Source organism: Lissotriton vulgaris, chromosome 2_1, assembly GCF_964263255.1.
Source record: "Lissotriton vulgaris chromosome 2_1, aLisVul1.2, whole genome shotgun sequence".
Taxonomy (NCBI): domain Eukaryota; kingdom Metazoa; phylum Chordata; class Amphibia; order Caudata; family Salamandridae; genus Lissotriton; species Lissotriton vulgaris.
Window position 1 is genome coordinate 1,150,850,595 of NC_141687.1, and position 24,844 is coordinate 1,150,875,438.

Below are 24,844 nucleotides of genomic sequence, written 5' to 3' on the forward strand. Positions count from 1 at the left end.
TTGCCTCCATGAGCGTTCTGCGCGCCAGAGGTTGAGTTTTAGATCTTTAAGATCCTGATTGAACCAGCGATTGGCATCATTAGTGTGTTTAGAGGAAACACGTCTGAGGGGGGCTACTAGATCGCAGCCCGAGCAGAGCCAGGAGTTGATGGAGACTGCTTGCTCAAAGGAGGAGAGCCCATGGAGATCAGGGCAGGAATCAGAAAGAGAGGTGGCTAGGGAGGTCACATCTACACGATTCCAGGAGCGTGCCCAGATGTTTTTGGGGAGGGGGGGCTTACTGGATGAGCGAATAGGTAGTAGAAAGGAGATAAGAAAATGGTCAGACCAGGTGCAAGGGGAAATAGTCAAGGACGAAACTGGGCAGTTAAGAGACCAGATTTGGTCCAGGGTGTGACCTTTGCAATGGGTAGGGTGGTGCACGGCTGGCAGAAAGTCAAGAGAGAGGAGGGACTCAGAAAATTCCTTCCATGTAGAACATTCGGCCGGATCCGAGGGCCAAAAGTTGAAATCTCCTAGTATGAGGATAGCTGAGATGTTGACTGCTAGGGTTGCTACCAGGTCAAGGAAGGTCGGGAGGAAGAGTTGGGGAGAGGAGGGAGGACGATACAACAGCACACACGTGAGCGGGGTGCTGAAAGAGAGGGAACGGGCGACCAAGTAATCTGAGGATCCAATTGGGGAGTAAGTTAGGGATTGGAAGACAATTTCTTTGCGAGCAGTGAGGGCAACGCCACCACCAGATTTGCCAGGGGGGGCGGTCGGCGCGAAGTGCGTAATAGGAAGCCGGGAGAGTGGCTAGTAGAGAAGGAAGTGAGTTCTCGGAGAACCAAGTTTCTGTAAGAAACAGTAGGTCGGGTTTGTGGGAGTCCAGTAGAGTGAAGAGTTTGTGGTAATGTTTTACTGCCGACCTGGTGTTAAGGTAGAAGGCCGATATGAAGGTCAAGTGACGGACTGGGGGTGCTGAGCAGGGGATGTCGGAGGATATAGGTAAAGGCAAAGGGGGAATGGGAGTGGAAACAGGGGACAGTCCTAGTCTGTCAATACGTGCTGTGACTGCGTCGTCCAGCGGCCATGAGTCATAAAGGTTGAGAAGGTGTGCGGAGGAGTATTGTATGTGGGGGGCAGGGTGACAGGCCCCTGGCCCCGGTCGGTCGCGGACGGGCGCAGACGGGCTTGCCTTAGGCGCTCCCGCTGCGCTCGTCCGCTGCGCTTCCTACCGACACACATATCAAGCGTCTGACAGGGGGGCGTGGCCTGGGGGGGAGGCGTGGCCTGTGTTCACACCGGCAATGGCGGGCGCTAGCAAGTCAAGAGCCGCGACAGCGTTCAATCGGCTGTGCGGAGAAGGATGGAGTAAGCGTCTGCCTCAAGTTTAGCACAGGTGGTAAACGCAGGTTTAAAAACACACAAGTTTCAACAGAGATACAAAATACCGCCGACTCCCGGCTTCCGCCTCAGGAGTGGGTTCAGAGTGAACCCAAGGGTCAGCTTAACATCCAGTTTCATAAAAACACACATCTTGTCAATGACACTAACTTCCTCTCAGTGAGCAAAGAGGAGTAGTGAATGAAGCATGTTACATTCAAGAAGAATGTACATAAGGCGGAATGAACATGGGCTAAAAACAAATTCAAGGATTCAATGTGAATAGCCCACTTGACAACCTGCATTATTCAAACATTTGTTTCAAAGGTTTAGTACAAACTTCTGCAAATACAGCCACAAATGCTGCAAGTTGCAAATTGGATGTATTTTCTGTGGTTAATTCCAGCACATACTTGTTTTTATAGACATTAAGTAATGGATCCTAGGGCTTGCATTTAAGAAACATGTGAAGCATTTTAGACCTGAACCTAAGCAAATGAAATTGTGCGAATGTCTCTGTTGGGCAACAGCACAAAATTCCATCTTGGCCACAGAAACCAAGAAGTTTTGCAATACAGCTGTTTGGATAGGATTTTCCCCTTTTAGCTGGAATCTTTTGTTACCATTATGTCCCTTAAGTGCTATGGTCCTGATGTGATAATTGTAACTCTAAGCTCTATAACCATTTCAACAATGCTTATTTTCTGTTTGACACAATGTCCACATCCTGGTTGTTTAATGGTAGCTAAATACATAGTTCTCAGAAGTTGGGAATATTCTTCTCTGTGAAAAATAGATTCCTGAATTATTGAAAAGCTGCAATTGGCACCTACTGAGTCCATACTATGAAAAATGTGTGACGACATCCCATCATGCCAATTGTGATCATTTATAGATCTGTATAATTGAAAGTCAACTGTCTGTAGTTTAGATTTATCAACTATAACTCAATACGCCTAGTCAAATCTTTATAATTAGTATATTTTATATATGATTTTAATGCGTGAATGTTTTGGTTTAATTCAAATTCCCCATTATTTACTTAAATATCTAAATACTTTACTATTTTATCAATCTAATTTGAGTACCACCTTTTAAAGCAATTTTCAGCCTGAACATGAAACTGATTAATCTTTCTAAAATGTACATGTTTCCAAAAACATTGTAGTACTCATAAAATAATTATGTTATACATGCAACATTTCTAATAGGGCCTGGTAATTGTTTTTTTTTTTTTTTTTTTAAACAGTATCCTGGGAGGGCTATCGCAACATTCCCAAGAAGTATGACTCTGAAAACGTTGTCTTGCCTTTTTCTCTCTACCACAAGTAGACTTTGAACATTCAGAAAATGCTAAAACCCAACCAGACATCATCAAACATAGGACGGTTCTGGGATCCAAAACCCAGACAGGCGTCATCAAACAAAGGATCATCCTAGATTGCAAACTCCAATCAGATATTATAAACAAGGCTATTGTGGATTCTAAAACCCAGCTAGAGATCATCTCTGTTGGAATCATTTTGGTATTTAAAAATAAATCATCATCAAAGTAAAAGGCAATCTAAAATGTAAAATCTGATCAGATATAATCAAAAGCCCATTCTAGATTTTATTAGCAACTAAACCTCATCCTACTACGGTGCAATATGCATTACGAGACTCAACCAAGGAAACAAATTGGCATTCTAGAATCTAAAAAACAAGCTTCAATTCTGAAGCAAAAGGCTATTCGAGAATTCTTACTGCTGGAGATTGTTGATGATATAGGTTTGCATACAGAGACTTGTGTGTGTGTCTTTTCAATATATAGCCCTTTGTAAAGTGGGTCAGTCTGTGTCAGTTTAATCCAGAAACTATGACTGCAATTCAATTAAGGTTTCTCCTCTGTCAATGAGAGAAGCCATTCGCATCTTAAACAACATATGACTCCATGGTCTTTAGGGATAAAATCATTGGCTTAAGCAGCACATATTTGCTAAAAATTGAGACTGGATAACTTTAAGATTGTGACATATTTTGCATTGCACTAAATAATTTCAGGGACCGAATGACTAGTCTTTGTAGAAAAAGTTGATGTTCAGCCTATTTTACGACATGGATCATTAGACTGACCATGGATAACAAGTAGTAAATAAAATAATTGATAAAACAGGAGACCAATGGACACATATACAGGAAAGATCCCTTAACAGCAGTTAAAGCATTACTGATGATCATGTGTTCGCTCTGACCATGGGACCCTTAAAAGCCCAATATTTGATGTTCTGCAAAAGCGTATTATAAAATTTTTCAAAATGATAAAGCTTTCTCATGGGAATACTTGTCTCTTCTGAGCTACATGTACCACATTTTGAGAAAAATATTTCTCAGCCCTTCGACATTTTATCAAAAAGCAAAATGTTCTACTTGCTAGATAGCAGAAAGACAATGGCGCAGGACTGTGAGAGGTTTCGAGTATGACCTGCCTTTGTGCCCTTATGTTCAGCACAATGACCAAGTGGATTTTCTCTCACCGGTTGTGTTGAAAGTGGTATTCCATTTGATTGAAACCAGTAGGTTTTTTGGCTTTTCCAGGGATGCTAAGTTCAGAAAGCTGTAGCAGTTATACAGGCAAATGAAATCTGAGTAGTATTACCTTTAAAGCCAGCCACACACAAACAGTATCTCAGGTCTGTATAAAAGAGGTAGGATGGTGAATGTTACAATTGAAGTTAATATGTGAATTACTCATGTGAATTATTGGTTCAAGGTTTCAAAGTACATAGCTGCCTAAGCATTTTCCACATCAACTCAATAAGCTACATATTATTTACATGTTCTGCATTTTATTTTCAACACCCATGTGCACATAACAAAGCTTAGCTAACTTAAAATCCACAGAAAGGACACCAATTCTTCTAAGCATGAGAACCACTCAAAGTCAAGCAATGGACAACTGTATCTCTTAAAGCAGAAAAATAAAAGCAACGTCCTTCAGTGTACACACCCATAAACATAAAAATGCACACAGGTGCATAACAAGAACTAGCCAGCCACTGTCCAATATAATCCATCACTAAACAATACTCTGATCTATTCTAACTTCAACTTCCACTATCTACTATGTCTCATCTCTTACCATTAAATACACAACGAAATACAATACCAACATATCACTTGATTCCTGTTACCGAGTAACCTAAAACTGTAAAGGCATCCACATTTCCATAGTGCTAGGAAACATCCAAAAAATGTATTAATTGCTCTAGAAAACTTGTGCATTGACTCAGCAGCTCATTTAATTTGTCTGACAGGTAACTTGTGCTGTCCCAGCCCTACCAGCATTTTATATACTGACCTTTTAGGAGCATTCTTATTTTACGAGTTGGCCAGCCCACCTTTGGTTATTCTTCCAAAGAAAATTGAAGTTCTGAGAGAAATTAAAAACGCAGTGTACATCAGGGCTCCAGGACGGGCTTGTGCTCAGTGCGGACGGGTACAGCAGTACAACGCAGAACACTGAAACATTTTATTTCCAGCCTCTCAGAATTAGGCTGCCATGTTCTCTGTTTTTTACTACTTATGTCCTGGTTTTACCTCATTGATTCAGCTCTCACTGTTCCTGTGAGTCATTCTACTTTCAAAGCTTCCAGGTATATTTTAGGAGTTTAGAATAGAAAAAGCTTCTCGGTAAAAATAAAATCGTCTGTTTCCTCATTAGATGTAATGGAAATAAAAACAAACTGCCGGAATTGGGGGGGGGAAAGAAATTAAGAAAGGTGATTGTTCCAAAGGGAGCAAAAAGACATTAACAGGAATAGGGAGGATAATGAGATTAACAAAAAATAACTAAAGGGAATCTATTGTCAGGTGTCGCGTCAGCTGCCCACGGGGTACAGCTGGGATATAGGTAGAGCCCTAGGGACAGGGGATGGAGCAGATCCCCGTGTTATATCTGGACATAAGAGCACCACAAATCCAGCAACACCATAACCCAGTTTTCTTACTCTTTAGCACTGCTACTGACAGAAGGTCACAGACATTGACAGCTGAGAAGAGGTGTGAGGCTTCGTTGACACTGACCACAGAGCAGAGACATCTCGGCCACTGACTCATGATAAGAGCCCTGACACGAACCACTAGAGAAGGCATTACAGTAACAATGCCACAATTAGTTAAAATGCTCTGCAGTAAGGGATTGCAGGATTGGTACCCCTTTCATTGAGCATCCATAAGCACCTGCCTTGAATGGGTGTCTTGGGCAAAACTAACCCACCGTACAATGTAACAGTTCTGTCATAATTGCCAATTAATCAATCAAGCAGGATTTATAAAGTGCTGCTAATTACCCTTAGGGGTAGCTAGGCGCTTGAGGGCCTTGCTGCTTCAAGTGTATTTAGTTAAACTGTCAGTCTTGAGCCCTTCCCAAATTCTAGAAGCAAGGTTAAGGTCCAGAGGAGAAGAGGGTGTTCATACCAGGATTTTGCCATGAGGTAGGAGAAGCAGGGTCCTCCACAGTTGATTCGGCAGACACTGTGGATGTGTGTGAGGGAGAGGGAGGCGGAGTGCAGAAGTCAGGAGGGTTGGAGGAAGTAGTTGATGTAGGCTTGTCCCTGGTTGTGTAGGGCTTTGTAGGTGTGTAGGAGCATCTTGAGTTGGCACATCTTCTGAATGGGGAGCCCGTAGAGTTTCTTGAGGTGAGGGGTGATGTGGGTCAGTTTGGGGAGGTCGAGAATTAGCCTGGCTGCTGAGTTATGTATGTCTGCAGTCTCTTCAGGAGATAAGTGGTGATTCTGACGTAGAGTGCGTTGCTATAGTCCAGGTGGCTGGTGACTAAGGCTTTAGTGACAGTTTGTCTAGTGTTGATTGAATGTCATTTAAAGATTTTCTGGAGCATGCAGATAGGGAGGAAGTAGGTGTAAGAGACTGATTTGATCTGGCCTCTCATGGTGAGCTTGCTGTTTAGGGTACCAGTTAGGTTGTTGGTCTGATCTGTCGGAGTGGATGAGGGTCCTAGTTTGGAGGGCCACCAGGAGTCGTTCGGTGGGGAGGTGTTGTTCCAGGAGATCAGAACTTCAATTTTGTCTTTGTTGAGTACTAGGCAATTACTTTTCATCTAGTCAGCGATGCTTGTCATGCATCTGTGGAAGTTGTCCCTTGTAGTGGAGGGATCTTCTGATAGAAAGCGAGGAAGAGCTGGGTTTTGTCTGCGCATGATATGATGCTTAGTCCATGGGTTCTTATGATGTTGTCCAAGATGGTAATTTAAGTGTTGAACAGAACGGGTCGGAGGCACGAGCCTCGAGGGACACCACAGATGCTGTTCTTGGGTTCCGAGGTGAATGGTGATAGGCGGATTCTTTGGGTTTTTCCAGCGAGGAGGGACATGATCTATTTGAAGGCATCTCCCCGGATTCCGATGTGCAGTGCCTTGATAAGGATGTTGGTGTGGTGGGATACAGTGTCAAACGCTGCTTAGAGGTCAAGGAGGATCAGGGCAGCCGTTACTCCCCAATAAAGGAGTGTCCTGATTTCTCCAGTAGCTGCGATCAGGGCAGTTTTGGTGCAGTGGTTGATGTAGAGTCCAGATTGGAAAGTGTCCAGAAGATTGTTGTTCTCCAGGTGTTGAGTGAGTTGGTGGCTTTTTCAAGGACTTTGGAGTGAAAGGGGAGAATGGAGATGGGATGGTAGTTCTTGGGTTCCCTGGGGTTGGCGGATGGTTTCTTGAAAAGGGGTTTGACTTCTGCATGTTTCCATTCTTTGTGGAAAGTGGACGTGGTGATGGATGCATTGAAAATGGTGGTGAGCTTGCTGCTGATCTGTTTGCTCTTGAGGTTGAAGATGTGGTGGGGAGAGGGGTCTGTGTGTGCTCCTGAGTGGACAGAGTTCATGATGGCTGTGGTGTTCTGTGTGGTGAGATGGTCTCAGGATATGAGGAGGTGGTTGGAGTTCACATATTGGGAGAGGGGAGGCTGTTGAGATCAGAAGAGGTATTTCTGGGTACAAAGTTCTTGTAGATGTTGGAGATCTTACTGTGGAAGAAGTCCGCCATAGTGTCGCAAAGTTTCTGGGATGGGGTGATGATGTTTTTGTTGGCTGAGGGGTTGGAAAACTCTCTCACGATGTTGAAGAGTTATTTGCTGTGGTTAGAACTGGCGCTCCTTTTCATCTCTTTCAGGAGTTGTTGGTATTAGTTTATGGCTGTCTTGAAGGTCGCTCTGTCTGTGGGATCCTAGATGGTGTGCCATTTGCTTTCTAGTTGCTTGCAGTTGGGTTTTGTGGTTCTTGGTTACACCAGCTGCCCTGTTTAGTGGATCTCTTGAGTTTGGTGGGTTTAATAGTGGCAACTCTGTGGGTGATTCAGGAGGTGTAGTTCTTGATAGCCTCTTCAAAGTTGGTTGTGGTGTCAGGGTGGGAGGTGTTGAGAGCATTGTGGGAATTGCAACAAGTCTCTCATGTCCATTGCCCCGGATTAAAGTTATAGTTCTTCAGCCAATGGCTTTGTGAGTAAATCTTAGTATATACCTTCTACACCAGTGGTTGTTAACCTTTTGATTTTTTAAGAACTCCTAATTTAATCATTACTAGAACCCAGGGACCCTTCCACTGAATCATAAATAGATTACCGGACCCCACTGAGTCATTACTGGAAGCAGGGGAGCCTGGGTAAGCATTTTCGATGATTTTAAGCACAAAACAACCTGCTAAAAATTCAGAAGCACACATTCATCAACTACACAAATGATGAAATATTCACAAACAAATATACCAATATAAAAATAATTATATTAATGGGAAGGCTTGACTTTTCCAAATTCAAATTTTCTAAATTCAGTTGTCTGTACTATATTCTGTTTGATGCACTTGCACTGCTCCCGTGAATCAATCTGAGGATACTAACTTAATGTTTAGTCTCCAATCTCAATGTACTTCACATTTACAGAGTGCTTTACATTTGAATTTATTTACATTTTGCTTTTTTGATATGCATTATATATATATATATATATATACACACACATTTATATATATATACATACATTTATATATATATATATATATATATATATATATATATATATATATATATATATATATATATATATATATATATATATATATATATATATATATATATATATATATATATATATATATCTGTTAACATTATTTTTGTAAGAAGTCATGAACCCCCTGAGAAGGCTTCACGGACCCCCAGGGGTACCCGGACCACAGGTTAAGAACCACTGTTCAACACTACTTCACTTGTTCTTCCGCTACTGCTGATGGTCTTTCCCAGGTGTCCTTGGGATCCACTGTGCCTTGTAGGAGAGGAAGTGTTTCTAGCTATAAGGGTGGAGGGTGAAGCCCTACTTTACTCCCAGTAGGAACACAGACAAGCAAATTAGCTTTACTGGATAACAACCTCTCCCTGGCTCACAACCACCTCAACACAGTCATTATGCATATTTAGAATGAAAAACTGGGTACTTATTCCATACCCCAGTAGTCAACCTGCAGCCCCTCGTATAATACAAAACAGTGCCAAAGTGCAGCATACACCCCAGAGAACTGTTAGGGCCCAATTTAGTTACTCAGCAGAGGTGTGGCTTCCATTGGTGCAGCAGGTGCAGTGGCACCGGGCCCGGAGGCCTGTAGGACCCACAGAACTCGGCTTATTGCTGTTTTTATCATTCAAAATGCAGCCAGGGTGCCAATTCCCTTCCTTGCACTAGGGCCCACGACACACTGGCTATTCCTCTGTTACTCACGCCTTAGCAGAGCATCTGTACCGAGCCATTTTAACGCTAGACAGCCAATACCCTTGCTCCAAAGATGGCCAGATGATTTGTTTCCTGCTGGCTGCTCCCACTCTGTATCAGGTTGCTCAGTTCTCGTGTGGTTTATGTTTTGCTCGACCATATGCTTCTGAAAGGCATCTAATTCCCCTGTCTTTTCTCTGAATATCTGGCCCCCTTCCTCCCTGCCTTTGTTTCCTGCTCCAGTATTTGCGTTTCTTCAGCGTGCATGATCTCATGCCGTAGACAGGCGTTCAGCTGACGTGCTACTGCCTGGCAGGTTAGAATGCGTGCACGAGCGGCGGAGCGCGCGCTTGCCTCAGACTGAAGCGTCCTCGAGACACTGCGTGCCGGCAGCTGTCAGATGTTCAGTCAGGCTGATCCCTCATCGGCCTCACTCTTCCTCAGTACCGCTGGGGATGCCTTCAGGCGGCAATAAACAGATTTTCATAATGCGCCTACTTTAATTCGAGATATATTGGTGTGGCAGAAATGGTCTTGTCCTAGTCAGGGTTTCAAATTTTGCAGCCTTGTGAAAAGTTGCTTTAAAGTGGTAGTCACAATTCTTCATAGTCAGCCTCATTATCGCGCCACCAGCGCACAATATGTTCAGAAATGGCATTTCCCGCAGTGTCTGTCACAGGTCACACAATCACAGGTGATAATTGGAATCCGTTGCCCTTTTCGTTGGTGACAGGAGAGGCGCGTCTTTTTCGTAGGTATTGATGGGTCTTATGGTGCCTTGGCCGTTATGCGAACGATTACGTGTTTTGATGATATGAAATAATAAATAAAGATAAAATAACTTGTCACTGTTACTTGTTTTAATAAGAGGCTGAATCAGGAGCGTGAGATACACTGGCGAGGTTCTATTGTTGATGCACTTTATAAAACATATCAATAAACAATAATTTGCAAGAGGTAGTAGTACATATATTCTTTTGACATCTCAGGAGATGTCAAGATACCTGCCATGGTCACGTTTAGCTAGTGATGTAATGTGGGAGGAGCAGAGTTCCTTCGGAAGAGTTGTGTCATTGGAAGAAGGTGATGTTTTGGAAGACTTTTATTTTAATTTTTTTGTGAATGATGTCATTTGTATTAGTGGTGACATTCAGCTTGTGTGGTGGCATGTGGAGTGAGTGACTTCCTTTGGGTGAGCTTAACATATTGGGGTAACAGCGTCATTTGGTGCGAAAAGCTTCATTTGGTGTGAATCAGGGTCGGTTCTAGTATTTTCGGGGCCCTGGGCGAAGTGGAATGTGTGATGCCCCTCCAATTTACATAAGTGACACCTTCAGGACTCCAGAAGTTGTTTTGCGCAGACTCCTCTTGGGCCACAGCTCTAGGGTGACCAACTGTCATGGGTGCAAATTCAGGACAGTGAGTGTAAAAATTCAGGACAAAGGGTCAAAATTCAGGACAAAAATTCAGGACAGGTGGTCAAAATTCAGGACAAAATTTCGGCACAAAAGGTAGGTTTTACAGACACATCAAAGGAGGTCGCGCATAGTATATAAGTAATCCCATTTATATCCTAACATATTCATACATTTGCAAACCTATCCATTGTGTATCCTTCCAGCCATCATTTCACTCATCCATCCCTCCATCCACACTTTCACTCATCCATTAACCCACCTTTTCACCCTATCCATCCATACACTAATCCATCCACTCTTCCATCCAGCCATTTATCCTTTCACCCATCCAGCTATCCTTTCATTTACTCATCCAGGCCCTCATCCTTCCACCCATTCACCTTTTCAGCCATCCACCCATCCTCCCTTTAACTCTCCATTGACCCTTTCACTTAGCCATCCATCCTTCCATCCATCCACCCATCCTTCTACTCATCCACTCGTAAATCCATCCATTGACCCTATCACTCATCCATCCTTTCACTCATCTATCCACCCATTCACTCACCGATCATCCACCCTTTCACTCATCTATCCATCCTTTCGCTAATTATCCATCTATTCACCCTTTCAATCATCCATTCAGCAATCCATCAAGCCATCCTTTCACTTACGCACTTGCCCACGTTTTCATATTAATTATGAGTTGAGCCTTTGTCTGCAGAGTTCCAGACAGAAGAGGCCCATCAAGAATGTCACCCTCCCTGTAGTTCCTAAAGCAAGGGGTTGGGTAGGGGAGTGTACACTATGCCCCTGCACATAGGCAATCTGAAAAAGTGGAAGTCATGAGTCATGCATGATGCACAGTGCTAGGACGTGAGGCGACTGTGACATGGTGTTGTTTCCAGGGCTTTAAGCGGGATGAAAAAAGGGGAGGGTCTCTCAAAAGGGGGTGTTCTATGTAATTAAGAGCGGGGCTTAAAACACCTAAGCTATAAATCTGTGTTTAGCATAGTGTGCCACCAGACTGGTATTTTGCCTCTTCTGTCATTGTATCCAGATAAATAACAAGTAATGTTACACCTACAACAAGCCAGAACTATTGGCATTGTCAATGGCTGTTAGATGCATAAAATAAAAATGCTGCAACCATGGCTTTGTTGAAAATAATATTTAAACTGTACTTTTCTAAAATGATGAGACTGAAAGCACTCTAGCCCGAGCCTCTTCTTTTCAACTTGTTTCACCAGCTTCTTTGAATAAACTGGATTCTGTAGCAGCATTTATTTGCGTGTTTGCACATTCCTATCATCTAACAAAATACGCTGCCCTAGACCAAGGCAGGAGGAGGCCCACTGCATGCAGTAACACCTCAGACGGCCCATTGTCATTCTGTATGTGGCAATCATCAGCCCCAAACAGAATGACAATGGGAGGTGGAGTGCGAGGCGCCCTATCATGGAGCAGAGGCCTCTCACAGGGAACAGCTCTGTTCCCTGCAGGGCCAAAATTACGGACAAAAGGCATCCGTAAAAAGGATCCTCACGGACAACGGACGTGAGGTCCGATTTACGGACGGTCTGTGAAATTTACGGACGGTTGGTCACCCTACACAGCTCCCCTCTCTGCCACCGACATGTACCTCTTTCACAGCTCATATCGGGCTGAAGGTGGTGGAATAGCTTGGGGGCTTAGAGTTAAAACAGTGCAGACTGTAAAGTGCTGGCAATGGGTGTCCCACAGTGTCTCTCAATGGGCAGCCTGGCAGGAGGCCTAATTGCAGGGCACACCTACAATTAGTCCTCCTTGCAACTGGCATAAGATTAAGTGTCAGCCTCCCCACACCATCCCTGAGAGGCCCAGGGAGGGGGCCCCCTTCTGTAAGCTCAAGTGCAAACAGACACCTTTCTTCAGTGGAATCGGCAGGAGCACAAGAGGTTTGGTGGTGTGTTGCACTGGGGCGTGGCCCCATGCTGGTGGGCTTAGAGGGAGGCCCTGGGCTGCTGCCCATACTGCCCATGCCTAGCGCTGGCCCTGGTGTGAACAGCTTAATTTTTGCGGTGTGTGGTGTCCCAACTCATTTACTTAGAGTGGTGCTATTTAGATTGCCTGGTGCCATGATTCATTTGGTGTGAGTGGTTCATTTTGGTGTGAATGACGAATTTGGTGCACGTAATGTCTGTCAGTTCTGAGCTGGGCCATTTGATGTGAGTGGTGGCATTCTGTGTGGCCCATTTGGTATGAAAGGTTCTGGTTAGCCTGATTGAGGTGATACTGTAACTGTTCGGTGCTGGATTCTCTACTGTCTGAAAGTTCCACTATTAAGCGTTGTGCAGACCATGACGGGCTCTGTTTCAGAGGGAGTGGCTGGTAACTATTCTGTGAGGCTGAAGCCATTGGTGTGAGTGTCTCTGTTTTTTTAGTGACTGGTTCTTTTCAGAGCTTTTGGCTCAATTTACTGTGAGTGTTACCAGTGGGTGCTGGCATGTCCCGAGGGTGGGGAGGCAGGAGGGACATTAAAAAACAAAAACAAATTAAAAGCACATACCTGCGGGTGCGGCGTTGTCCTTGATGGTCTTCTCTCCTCGAGGCAGGCAGGCTTCAAACTCCCAACCAATCCTGGCGCTGCTCTCACCAGCATAAGAGCATCACCAGGATTGGTGGAAGTGGCCTCTATCAGCGCTCGGAAAAGCACTGGAGCTTTTGCTTTCTATAACCTAGCTCTTTTAAGACAACTGGGTTAGAGAGCTTTAAAGTGCACATGTGTGGTTGGCGGGCTCAAGATGGCTGGTCAAAAAGACATGCGCACTTTAAAATGCCAGTCAGCAGCGGTTCCGGACCCATATTGCTGCTCCATTAGGGGCGACAAAAAATGTTATAGTAATGAATTAACTTTATTATCATTTTATTGGTTGTCTGTGGGGCCTTTCTTTGGGGCGGTGCTCCTCTGCTCAAACGGAGGAGCCAGCCCTGAGCTTTACTATTTATTGTGACTGTCATTATTTAACTTAAGTGTCTTAGTGTGAGTGGATTAGGTCTGAGTGAACATTGTATTATGCTGGAGTAATCTGAGTAATTTCGCTTTACTCTTTTGATGACAAATGACTGAAAAGTTAGCAATTATGCCAGTTCGCATAATTTTGAGTGATTGCAGGCAAAAATGCCTACCCAAGAGCAAACGACTAGAGTGCGAGCATCTGCTGCTGTTCCTGTTCTGTTTTATTTAGCACTATTATTTTAGCACAAAATGTATCTTCTGGGCCATTTTGGATGCAAAGGTGCATTTTGCACTTGAAAAATAGCGCTAAGTGCAGGGTTGCGCTCCTTGCTTAATTCAACGCAATAGTTCACAATATTGCTGTAATTTTTCATTATTATGCTACAGAAAATTATGCAAGTTACACCCACCGTTCAAGTGGTTATCTTCAGTGTGATTATCTCTGTTTTCTGTGAGTGGCTGTATTCAGCATCTGTGACTCTCTGCAGCTTGAGTGCCTTTTTCTAATCACCATAAGTGGCTCTATGCTGCAATTCCTTAAGGGGAGAGTGGCAGCACCCCCTAGAAATGGTTGAATATTTCTAGAGTGTTGGCATGCACGTCTCGGTCAAATCTAGAAATGTCGAATTTTAAATTGTAACCTGAGGTGAGGAGGAAGATGTGAGCTCTTGGAGTCTCATTAACGGCATGACACCAGTTAGGCAGAGGAGCAATGCGAGGACTTGCCGATATTTTTTTAATAAGTGAAAGTGTGTCAGACCCAGGGGCGTAGCTGGAGCTTCTGGTGCCCGGGGCTATCCTCCAGATTGCCGCCCATGGCAGGTAAGAGGGTGCGGGGGAAAAGGACGGCAACCAGGGCTCGAGTCGGGGTACGACACGGGTGGACGGCATCCCCCAACTTATTTTACCGGGTAGACGCCGTCCCCCCTGCCAAACAGCTGGACTTCACTCTTTGGCCTCTCTGGGACAAGATCGGAGCTCACAGCATGCTGCTAACGCGCTGGCTTCTTAGATGCAATGGCATCTAAGGGGTGAGTGAGGGGAGGCAATGAGCCCAATGGTGCAAACCACCTTTCGTGACATCACTTTCTGTCATGACATCACTTCCGGTGACAGCGTCCCCCCACTTCTTTTTTTAGGACTTGTGCCCTGACGGCAACACAATAAAAATATACATTAAAAAATGGAACGACGAATCGGTCAGTGCACACACACCCACACCCCTCTGTGGCATAAATCGTAACCTAGACAAGTTCCTACTGTATAGGTAGCCTGGAGGGAGAGATAAAAATGAAATGTCACTTACTTAGATGTAAATGTAAATGTACAGGAATTTATATAGCGCAAATCACCGAGCGGTTTCTAAGCGCTTGCTTAGGGAACCCGTCCTGGTATTCCCCTATGAGATAACCCCAGCAGGGTATCCGCAAGGTGAAAGCCAGGCATCCCGCCGCGAGGGGCCGTTGTGGAGATTAAGCAAGCTATTGCCCAGAGTCGCAGAGTGTGAAACCGTGAATCGAGTAGGCACCGGAGCGAGAATTGTCGAGTCCATGGACATTTTAGAACTCAAGACCCCGCCGAGCCGGGAATTGAACCCTGGTCCCGGGCTGACCTCTGCTTCCAGGTCTGCCTCCTCTAACCAGTGAGCCACACTTCTCCACGATTAGGGCAGGATACAGTCAGTCAACCGAACCATCCTGGTCCACTCGTGGCGTTGTCTTGAAGTTGAAGGCGGCAGCTTCTAACTCGAGGACAGTCACAGGATTGAACGCTGGGGCCGGGGCTTGTGGCAGCAGACTGTGCAGTAAGTGCACACAAAGTGGCACAGGCCAGCCGACCCAGTGGACCGTGTGCGTGAGATTAACCAACCAGTGCCAGATAGCAGCAGAGGCGCAACTAGAGCCAAATTTCAAGGGGGGGGGCTAAGAAAAAATTCAAATTCTTCAAGCAATAGGCAGAGGTGGAGATGCAGGGACTCTAAGAAGGGGTAAAAAACCGACAAAGCCTCATTAACAAGCAATGGTCTTTTAAAGACCTGTGAAGTACTTAGGTACAGGTGTGTGTGCGCCGGGAAGCGTCTCATCCCGGGCTGCCACACACGACCGGGGCTGAAGCACTTTGAGCCCAATGGAACTTGTGCGCCTGGGACAGTCAGCAGTAGACAGACACTCAGACAGCCTACCAGTCATGCACAACAGACAACACTTCACACTAGTCACTCTCAGGTGTGGAGGGGTTTCCTAGTCTCCACTCTCCGACCCTGATAATGACCCTCACATCACCGTGTGTGAGACTGGGGGGTCACTCAGAGGGAGGGGCTGCGGCCTGGCTAAGGCCGCGGGAAACACACTCACCAACCAAGCTCTAGTCATTGGGCAGGTACCAGCCAGCAGCGCTGACTGCTGAGCACGTGGTGCAACTCAAGAAGCCTTATGCACAGGAGACAGCCAGGCTGCAGGCAAGGGCCAGGCCTGGCGTCGAGGATGAGGCGTGCAGTCTTGTCATGTACAGGTATGACGAAGGCTCTTTCAGACTAAAGAGAAGTTATTTCTTGAACTTGTGTGTGTCGCTTTAATACATTATTTTGCATCACCGGATTGGCAATGGCTCAAAGTGACAGAATTTAAATATTAAGCCCCCCACCACGCCACCCACCCAATGCCCAGGCATGACTGTCATGAAAGACCCTGCTCAGGTAGTTTGTAAAGTGAACTCTATAGATGTCCCCTATGATGCATGCGCGCCGCCATAATTGTCTGGTAAACCACAGTAAGAAGGGATGTTGAATAGCACACACCTAGAACTGAAGCCCTTCAAAGTGGTCTCAGATTTGATACTCAAAAATGAGCGATAGCGTAGTAAAGTGATTTGAGTAGGATCAGTTTGGTCCAGTGGAAAAGCTATGATTTGAATTACACATTGATGTCTATCTACAACTCCCTACCTTTTCCGCCAAAGGACAATGATTCGTTTTCAAATATTTTTGGACATAAATTAGTTGTAATAAATTACAAGCCTATGATGAACTCTCCTGTCGAGTCACATCACGGTGTGAATGAGAGTGACTGGAGTGTGAGACTGGGGGAGCGGGGGCACTCAAAGGGAGCGGACTGCGCCGGGAGTGACACTCACCAACAACACCAAGCTCTTCTACTCCACGTCGTCGTTGGGCAGGGAGGCAGCCGCAAGCAACTCATCAAGCCTTATCCTGCCCAGCGATTCAGAAAAGGGGGTGGTGATGAACAGAGTGTCTGAATTAAGCAGACCACTCTTACCCAGTCCAAAGATCAGGGCTTGATCCATCACCGTTATTTAGCTCACTGCACCATCCCAGCTCAGAACCTGGCTATATGCAAATTAGTCTGTCCCTGGCCCAGTGCATCATGGGAACAGGGCAGACCAAACTACCAAGCCAATTCTTCACCAGAAAGGAGACAAGCTTCCGGGGACCGGTTTCTGGCATTTCAGCCGTCGTCGGCCCGGCTTGCTTGAATCCTGATGGTGCAGTGAGCAAGGGACTCATGTCTGAGTATACCCTGCCACACCTATAGTGGCCAAAAACGATTCAGAAAAGGGGGTGGTGATGAACAGAGTGTCTGAATTAAGCAGACCACTCTTACCCAGTCCAAAGATCAGGGCTTGATCCATCACCGTTATTTAGCTCACTGGCACCATCCCAGCTCAGAACCTGGCTATATGCAAATTAGCCTGTCCCTGGCCCAGTGCATCATGGGAACAGGGCAGACCAAACTACCAAGCCAATTCTTCACCAAAAAGGAGACAAGCTTCCGGGGACCGGTTTCTGGCATTTCAGCCGTCGTCGGCCCGGCTTGCTTGAATCCTGATGGTGCAGTGAGCAAGGGACCCATGTCTGAGTATACCCTGCCACACCTATAGTGGCCAAAAACGATTCAGAAAAGGGGGTGGTGATGAACAGAGTGTCTGAATTAAGCAGACCACTCTTACCCAGACCAAAGATCAGGGCTTGATCCATCACCGTTATTTTGTCCACCACAAGCGTGGAAGGGTATACTCAGATGTGAGTCTCTTGCTCATTGCACCATCAGGATTCAAGCAAGCCGGGCCGCCGACGGCTGAAATGCCAGAAACAGGTCCCTGGAAGCTTGTTTCCTTCCCAGTATAAGAATTGGCTTAGTAGTTTGGTTTGCCCTGTTCCCATCATGCACTGGGACAGGAACAGACTCATTTGCATGTAGCCAGGTTCTGAGCTGGGATGGTGCAGTGAGCTAAAAAACGGTGATGGATCAAGCCCTGATCTTTGGACTGGGTAAGAGTGGTCTGCTTAATTCAGACACTCTGTTAATCACCACCCCCTTTTCTGAATCATTTTGTCCACCACAAGCGTGGAAGGGTATACTCAGATGTGAGTCCCTTGCTCATTGCACCATCAGGATTCAAGCAAGCCGGGCCGACGACGGCTGAAATGCCAGAAACCGGTCCCCGGAAGCTTGTTTCCTTCCCAGTATAAGAATTGGCTTGGTAGTTTGGTTTGCCCTGTTCCCATCATGCACTGGGACAGGAACAGACTAATTTGCATGTAGCCAGGTTCTGAGCTGGGATGGTGCAGTGAGCTAAAGAACGGTGATGTATCAAGCCCTGATCTTTGGACTGGGTAAGAGTGGTCTGCTTAATTCAGACACTCTGTTCATCACCACCCCCTTTTCTGAATCATTTTGTCCACCACAAGCGTGGAAGGGTATACTCAGATGTGAGTCCCTTGCTCATTGCACCATCAGGATTCAAGCAAGCCGGGCCGACGACGGCTGAAATGCCAGAAACCGGTCCCCGGAAGCTTGTTTCCTTCCCAGTATAAGAATTGGCTTGGTATTTTGGTTTGCCCTGTTCCCATCATGCACTGGGACAGGAACAGACTAATTTGCATGTAGCCAGGTTCTGAGCTGGGATGGTGCAGTGAGCTAAAAAACGGTGATGGATCACGCCCTGATCTTTGGACTGGGTAAGAGTGGTCTGCTTAATTCAGACACCCTGTTCATCACCATCCCCTTTTCTGAATCATTTTATCCTGCCCAGCAGCACATGGCCCGGGGACAGGTAGGGGCCAGGCCCGGAGCCAACGAACCGCAAATGACCGCAGCTCTGCCAGCGCCGCGGGAGGCAGGACGTCCCGCGGCCTAATTGTTACTGTAGCAGCTAGAGCTGCCTGCGAGCAGTTTCGCCCAACCCCCAAGCCTGCCGATAGCAGCGTGCCTTGACTCTCCAGGAGACTCCAGGCCAGCCTGGAAACATGTGTGCAGCAGCATTCGCAAGCATTTGTGCTTGCACTTCAAACACATGTGCCGCGCAGCCACCGCGCTGCCCCAAAATATTGCCGCCTGATGCGGACCGCCCCCTCCCCCTAGCTACCCCACTGTTCATACCTGTCTAAGAACATATTTAAGGGTGTTAATGATGGGAAAATTACCAAAGAAATGCTAGTCACAGTTTTTATGCTAAAGCAAGTGTAGGGTATATCGGCCTTCACTCGATATTGAATAACATTTTGTTTGACAACTTGTTTTGATATGTACATGCAAACATTTCAGTGCTTAATTTGAGGCGGTGGTTTCCATTGCAATGTCAACACCTAGGACTCATGACAGCCAGCCACATAGTGGCACTGTATTCCAATTTTGTGATGAACATAATAACAGTTTTGAAAATAGTTCTATATACATTAAAATGACTAATATCTGCCACCCAAAGCAAGAAAAATAGCTTGGGTGGCAGGTATTACTAATTTTTAATGTATAAAATGACTAAATTGTCAGTAGTAGCGCAGCGGGTGGTGCAAGTTGCTGGGGTCTCCTCAGGAGGGCATCAGCACTTATTTATTTAAAAATTAAGTACTGAAAAATGTGTTACTAGATTATGTGGTGTTGCTGATCAATAGGGCGAGTATAACATCATTGCACAATGGATACCAATATTTTTTCCTGTGCCATATGCTCATGTTTATGCAAATCTTAAAACCTGATGACATTTCCACTCAATTAGCAAAGATACAACGCAATGGATTTTTTCACTTCCCGAAACTGTCTTCTAATGAAGGCGACCAGTCCTTTTATTTGGGGTGTGAGAACATATAATTTGGCCGACAATCCTTTGTTAAGGTGGCAAACTTTGGATCTCCAAGAAGCTCCAAAACTTTTCCCTTTTGCAAACTCTTGGTACCTGGTAACAATTACTCACACAAACTAAGTTGAGATACATCTTTCAAACAAACATATTAATGAAAGGATTTAATTGCAGACAAGTGGCAAGTTTTTCTTTTTATTATTCAACAAAACATAATTTTTGTGGGCATATCCACCTGCTAGTTTTTCACGTTTTTAGCAACAGCCACATGTCCACTTCTAAATCTAATAAATAGGGCCCTTTAACCATCCAACTGAAATGGAACTTCCAATAATGCTCTTTTCAAATACAGGGAATGAGAAATATGCATACTTTGTGTTGAGGAAGTATTTTTTTCAAAACGTTGCACGATCGTTAATGTTAACTAAGTATGCAAAGTATATATATTTTTAAATAAAGCAAATACAAAATCCACTCAGTGCAGGTTTTACTGTGAGAAAATTGTAGCACAGCCTACATTTAGAAAGAATTTTCCTGTAAAATGTTTTTGTGGAAAAACTGCCTTAAAAAAAAGTATTTTGTAGAAACATTTTCGCACAAACAACTTTTTTGGATTAGTACATACACTTTAACTGCAATATTATATTTTGGACACATGATACTGTAGCACGAGTTACCTGTTTGTTCTAACGTATCCGGTTGATAAACATTGAAATATGTTGTGTTTGAGGTGCCTTACCCAGAAGAAAGCATCCGCATTTTCACGAAGACCTCTTTCTTCCCTCCACAGGCCCATCTTCTAAAATTACCCTTTCATCTTCTGGATATTGTGGGAACAGGAAAGAAATGACCCTGTAGCTGTTTGTCCACAGGTAAGACACACAGAGCTCAACTTTCAATGATTCAATACCTCGTTAAGGGTAGCAAGCGTTATAAAAATGCAATTGCAATATTGTTGTGCTCGAATGGCTGCTCCGCTCATAGTTGCATCGACAAAGATGCTGGCCACATGATGAGGAAAAAAGTGAATTAAACCCTGACACTTGCATGCTGTCACTCAAGGGAAGCCACATTGTCTTGCTCCAGAAAATGATCATGGTTTGAGTTTGTGCTGTAAAATGTTTGTGTCCCAAGTTGGGTTATGCCTTCACATGGATGCACATTGGGAATTGACTTTAAGCTGTACAGTGGTGGCTGTATGACTCAGTGAGTTAAGTGCTACCATGAGGTCACATGTTTAAATCTTCGGAGGCTCAATGCTGCTTTTCATTCCTCCGAGGTTAATTAACTAATTGCCAGTGAATTATGCGATGTGATCAAATTTTATTTTCAGTGGCGCAGCTACAGATTTTGCCACCCGGAGAGGTCTCCTAGTTTGCTGCCCAGTGGCGATGGCCAGTGAAGGTAATAGCGGGCGGGGAGAGTTGCGCTTGCGAGAAGTGCTGCTGCCCGGTAAAAAAAAGTGCCGCCCGCGGAGGACCACACCCTGTCACCCCCCCTAACTATACCACTGGTTATTCTATCACAGTGGAGAGTTATAGCAAACTGTAGAAAGACCTTTAAATAAGTGGAATGATTTAAAGCACTTTCTGCTGTATGGAATTAGTGGGATAATGTATCCTCAACTGTACATTATAAGAATATTTCAAGACACCGGGGGGTTGTGTGGCCATTTAGAGCCACCGGGACACAGGCCGCGTGTCTTTTTGATCTCATGGAGCTCAAACGTGGCTTCCAATCTCCTTTTTAACGTGCTGTTTGAGGTGATTACATCTACTTAATAACTGGTTCCTCTTAATTTCCACCTCCCCAAAAGAACTCCTCTGTTGTCCAATTGCGAGGCTGATTTCTCTAGTTCTGTTTTTTTTTTTTAGTTCTGGGACTTGTACTTTGGATCTTGCCTTTGAAAGTAGGGCCACTTTTCTTAGAACAGAAACGAGCAACAGGTCAACACATAATGCCAGCTTCTGAGCTGTATCTCCCAATGTCCATTGCTGTTATTTTCTCTGACAACCTAATGCAGCCTTATCACCCATGTGGTGTGGAACAGGCACCACCCACAGGGTGTCTGAGGGCCTGGGGATGATGCTGAAAACATGGCATCCAGGCAATACTTGCATGCAGAGGTTGTCATGGCTGCGGCCATTGTGGAGTTCGAGTGAGCAGTCGTAGAAGGCCTGGCGTTCTGAGCATGCGCTGGTAGGTAGTGCGATCACCTTAGAACTCTGCGCGGCGTATGTGGCTATGTTCTTAAAATGCCACCTGATTGAGGCAACCAGAGCCTGCCTTTCACTGCCTGCAAAATTGTATGTACTTTGTTTGTTGATTGACACTTAAGAAAGTGTCAGTGGTTCCCTCTTTTCAAGAGGGGGTCGCAAAAGGTGAGAATGGAAGCTGTGACAGTGAGAGGATGCATGGTATTAAAAGGTACAATTATATATCTTATTACTTGTAATAACATATTACACGCAACTACTGGCATTCTTTTCTTAACACAGGCGCATTCTGAGGACAGAACACAACTGTAATAAGAAAATAAAGGAGAGGGGTGTATACTGATTACAGTTTTCTCCTGTATTAAGGATATTTCAAGTCACCACGGAATTCCATGACCATAAAATGTTAGATAAAGATTGAGACCCTGCCTAAATATGGGTCCTAGATTGGGGAGACCGGTGATACGCAGACAATGTTCTGTTTGGAATATGTGAACTGCAGTGATGGGAATTACCATTCAAGGTGTCTGACATTACTCATACTCCTGTCAATTTAGCTGCTCCCTTGATGCCAGGTATAGCTGCTCCACTTACATTTCGGTCCTTAATGCAATGTTTGTTTTCTTTAATCCCAGTGAAAGCATCCAGTTGTGTCTTGGACAAACCTTGGTTCATCAATAGCCAATCACGTGCGACACTAGTCTCTCAGTGTTTTTACATGGACATTCAGACTGGAAATGTTTTAATCACGTGTCACAACTCTAATCTTTGACCCCTTGAACTTTGAGCACCTGAACGTACTTCACTAATGGTAGGGCTGCTGCCTGGCCCTCTCCATGCATGGATTGCATGCCCTGCGTGTTTCATATCACCACTACAGTCAAGTCTTGTACGCTAGGCATAGGCATGGCACTTCTAGGGCAATGAAGCCTTGACAGGCCTCAGGTACATTACAGAATAACCTGTACGTGCCCAGGTTTCTTCCATTCATTCTAGACATGCTGTAGTGGTGAGCATGTTTGTAAGGGTGTGTGCAACTTAAGCGATAAAATCATGTAAGCATTGAAAATAGAATGATATATTCAGGATCATTCAGTTTAGTTAAATGCAGCTGCCGGGTCAGAAATCATGGTTCCACAGCCATCAGCATAACCAGAAGAGAACTTATTTTCTTTTAAACAGATGAATGTGTAGGTTTACTAGATATAACAAGCATTTGCAGTGCAATTGGTTGCGCCTTGGGGACCTTATATGTATTTAGCTATGCAGCACCTTAACCTGGGTGCTGAAACATCTACTGTTCTTTAACAGGGTGAAAAGTAAGCACCAAACTGCTTGACACACAAGGTATGGGAGCACAGGGAGAGAAATATTGCCTTTCACTGGGAAATAGTATGGTCCAAAGCTCTGTTTTTAACATAAAATCAGGGCCTTCGGTGGTCATATCACTGAAATTCAAGATTTGAAAAAAATATTATTGTCTATGGGTGCTCTTGGAAGACGATTTCCATAGACTGGAATCTAGAGAATGCTAAAGTGATTCTTGTATTTTACTGACCTCTGCTGGTCGTTTTCTCTCAAGAAAGTTAAATCGAGGCAGTTGTCAGAAAACTTATAAAAAGAAAGTCCTTCAGAAGAAAGCAATTCTGGTAGTTTACTGACCTCTACTGGGCTTTTTTTATTAAGACAGTTAAATAGAGGCAGTTGAACAGCAAAAAAAAGTTCCTAAGCGGAAGCAGACAAGTCCTACGGCTGATCTCCAGAGACCGCAAAGTACATACACATATAAGTATATACTAATATATACAAAACGTCTCGAATGCTCGACCTAAAAAACAAGTACTTAACAATCTTGAATCAGAGTAATTTGCATACCTTCTTCCAATGTGCTCTATTTGTATACTACGTTCACTTTTCTCCAAAAGCAAGATAGTTATTTAATTGAGTTTTATGTTGGAATGTTAAGGTTGTTGCAGTCAATGCTTACATTAACTAGTCTTGATTCCCTGTGTTCAAAATTCAGTGACAACGTGAATCAGAGACATGAAGCAAGTGGGGACCGATGCATTGCTTGTCTGCCTGCAGTACACCACTCTGGAGAGACAGATTCTTGGAGTCTTATTTTCTAAGTGATATGTAGCATTTAGGGTTGTTAGTTGCCCTTTCTGCACCCATGCCACCAGTTTGGCTCAAAATTGGTTAAACAGTGGGTAGTCAACCGAGAGCAATAATACATAAATAATTATTGTGTCCTTAGGCTGGGACAGATAAAGAGGAGTAATCATATTACGAGTGCAAATTCAGAGGTGGAACCCAAATAGAGTTTGGCAGAAAAGGGACAGTTTGGCTGTATTATTTACAACAGTGGTTAATTTGTTAAAAAAAAAAAAGTGCCAGGGCTCTCGTCAGGAGGCAGCTTGCATCAGCCCATTTCTTCTGTTAGCACCGCCTAAAACAGAAACAACTACTGTCCATGAAAGTGGGGAGAGGATGTAGCTTAATAGGCAGAGCTGCTGACTTCAAGCTGGGGAACCGGGTTCAAGTCTTGGCATCAGATCAACATCCTGTGATTCTGGGCAACTCACGTAATCTCCCCGTGCCTACCATAAACGAATGTGTCCTTAACTGATGCTAATGAAAAGGGCCAGTGTCAGGAGCGGCTCGTGCAGGTAAGAGCCACGGGGCGTGGGGAGGTGAATCGACAGACGACGACGAAGGGAAGTTAAATAAATATTTAATTTTCCATCGTCTCTCGACTCCCATCCACACCGCCCCATCGCTCTTACCTGCATGGTCCTCTCCTGGCCGATGTAGATGATGAAGTACCGGGGCTCAGCACCCCGAAATCCCCGGCTCAAATTAAGCCCTGATTTACAGCCAACGCATATCAATCATCACCTCTAGTCGCGGTAATATAGCCTCTTTTAAACTTAATTTTGTGCGATTGTGTTGTCATTAGTGAAATGTTTTGATGACTGGCCCTGGTTTCCAAATTCAGAACTCGATTGCCATAGTAGCAGGACA

General features: G+C 44.7%; 1 protein-coding gene across 1 annotated transcript in view; it reads left to right on the top strand.

The window, feature by feature from the left end:
* Window positions 1-24,844, top strand: part of HIVEP3 (HIVEP zinc finger 3) — a 2,131,558-nt gene that overhangs the window by 1,462,670 nt on the left and 644,044 nt on the right. The window contains exon 7 of the mRNA XM_086956857.1: window positions 20,395-20,476. The gene's annotated coding sequence lies outside the window, so the exon portion shown is untranslated. The remainder of the gene's footprint in view (window positions 1-20,394; window positions 20,477-24,844) is intronic.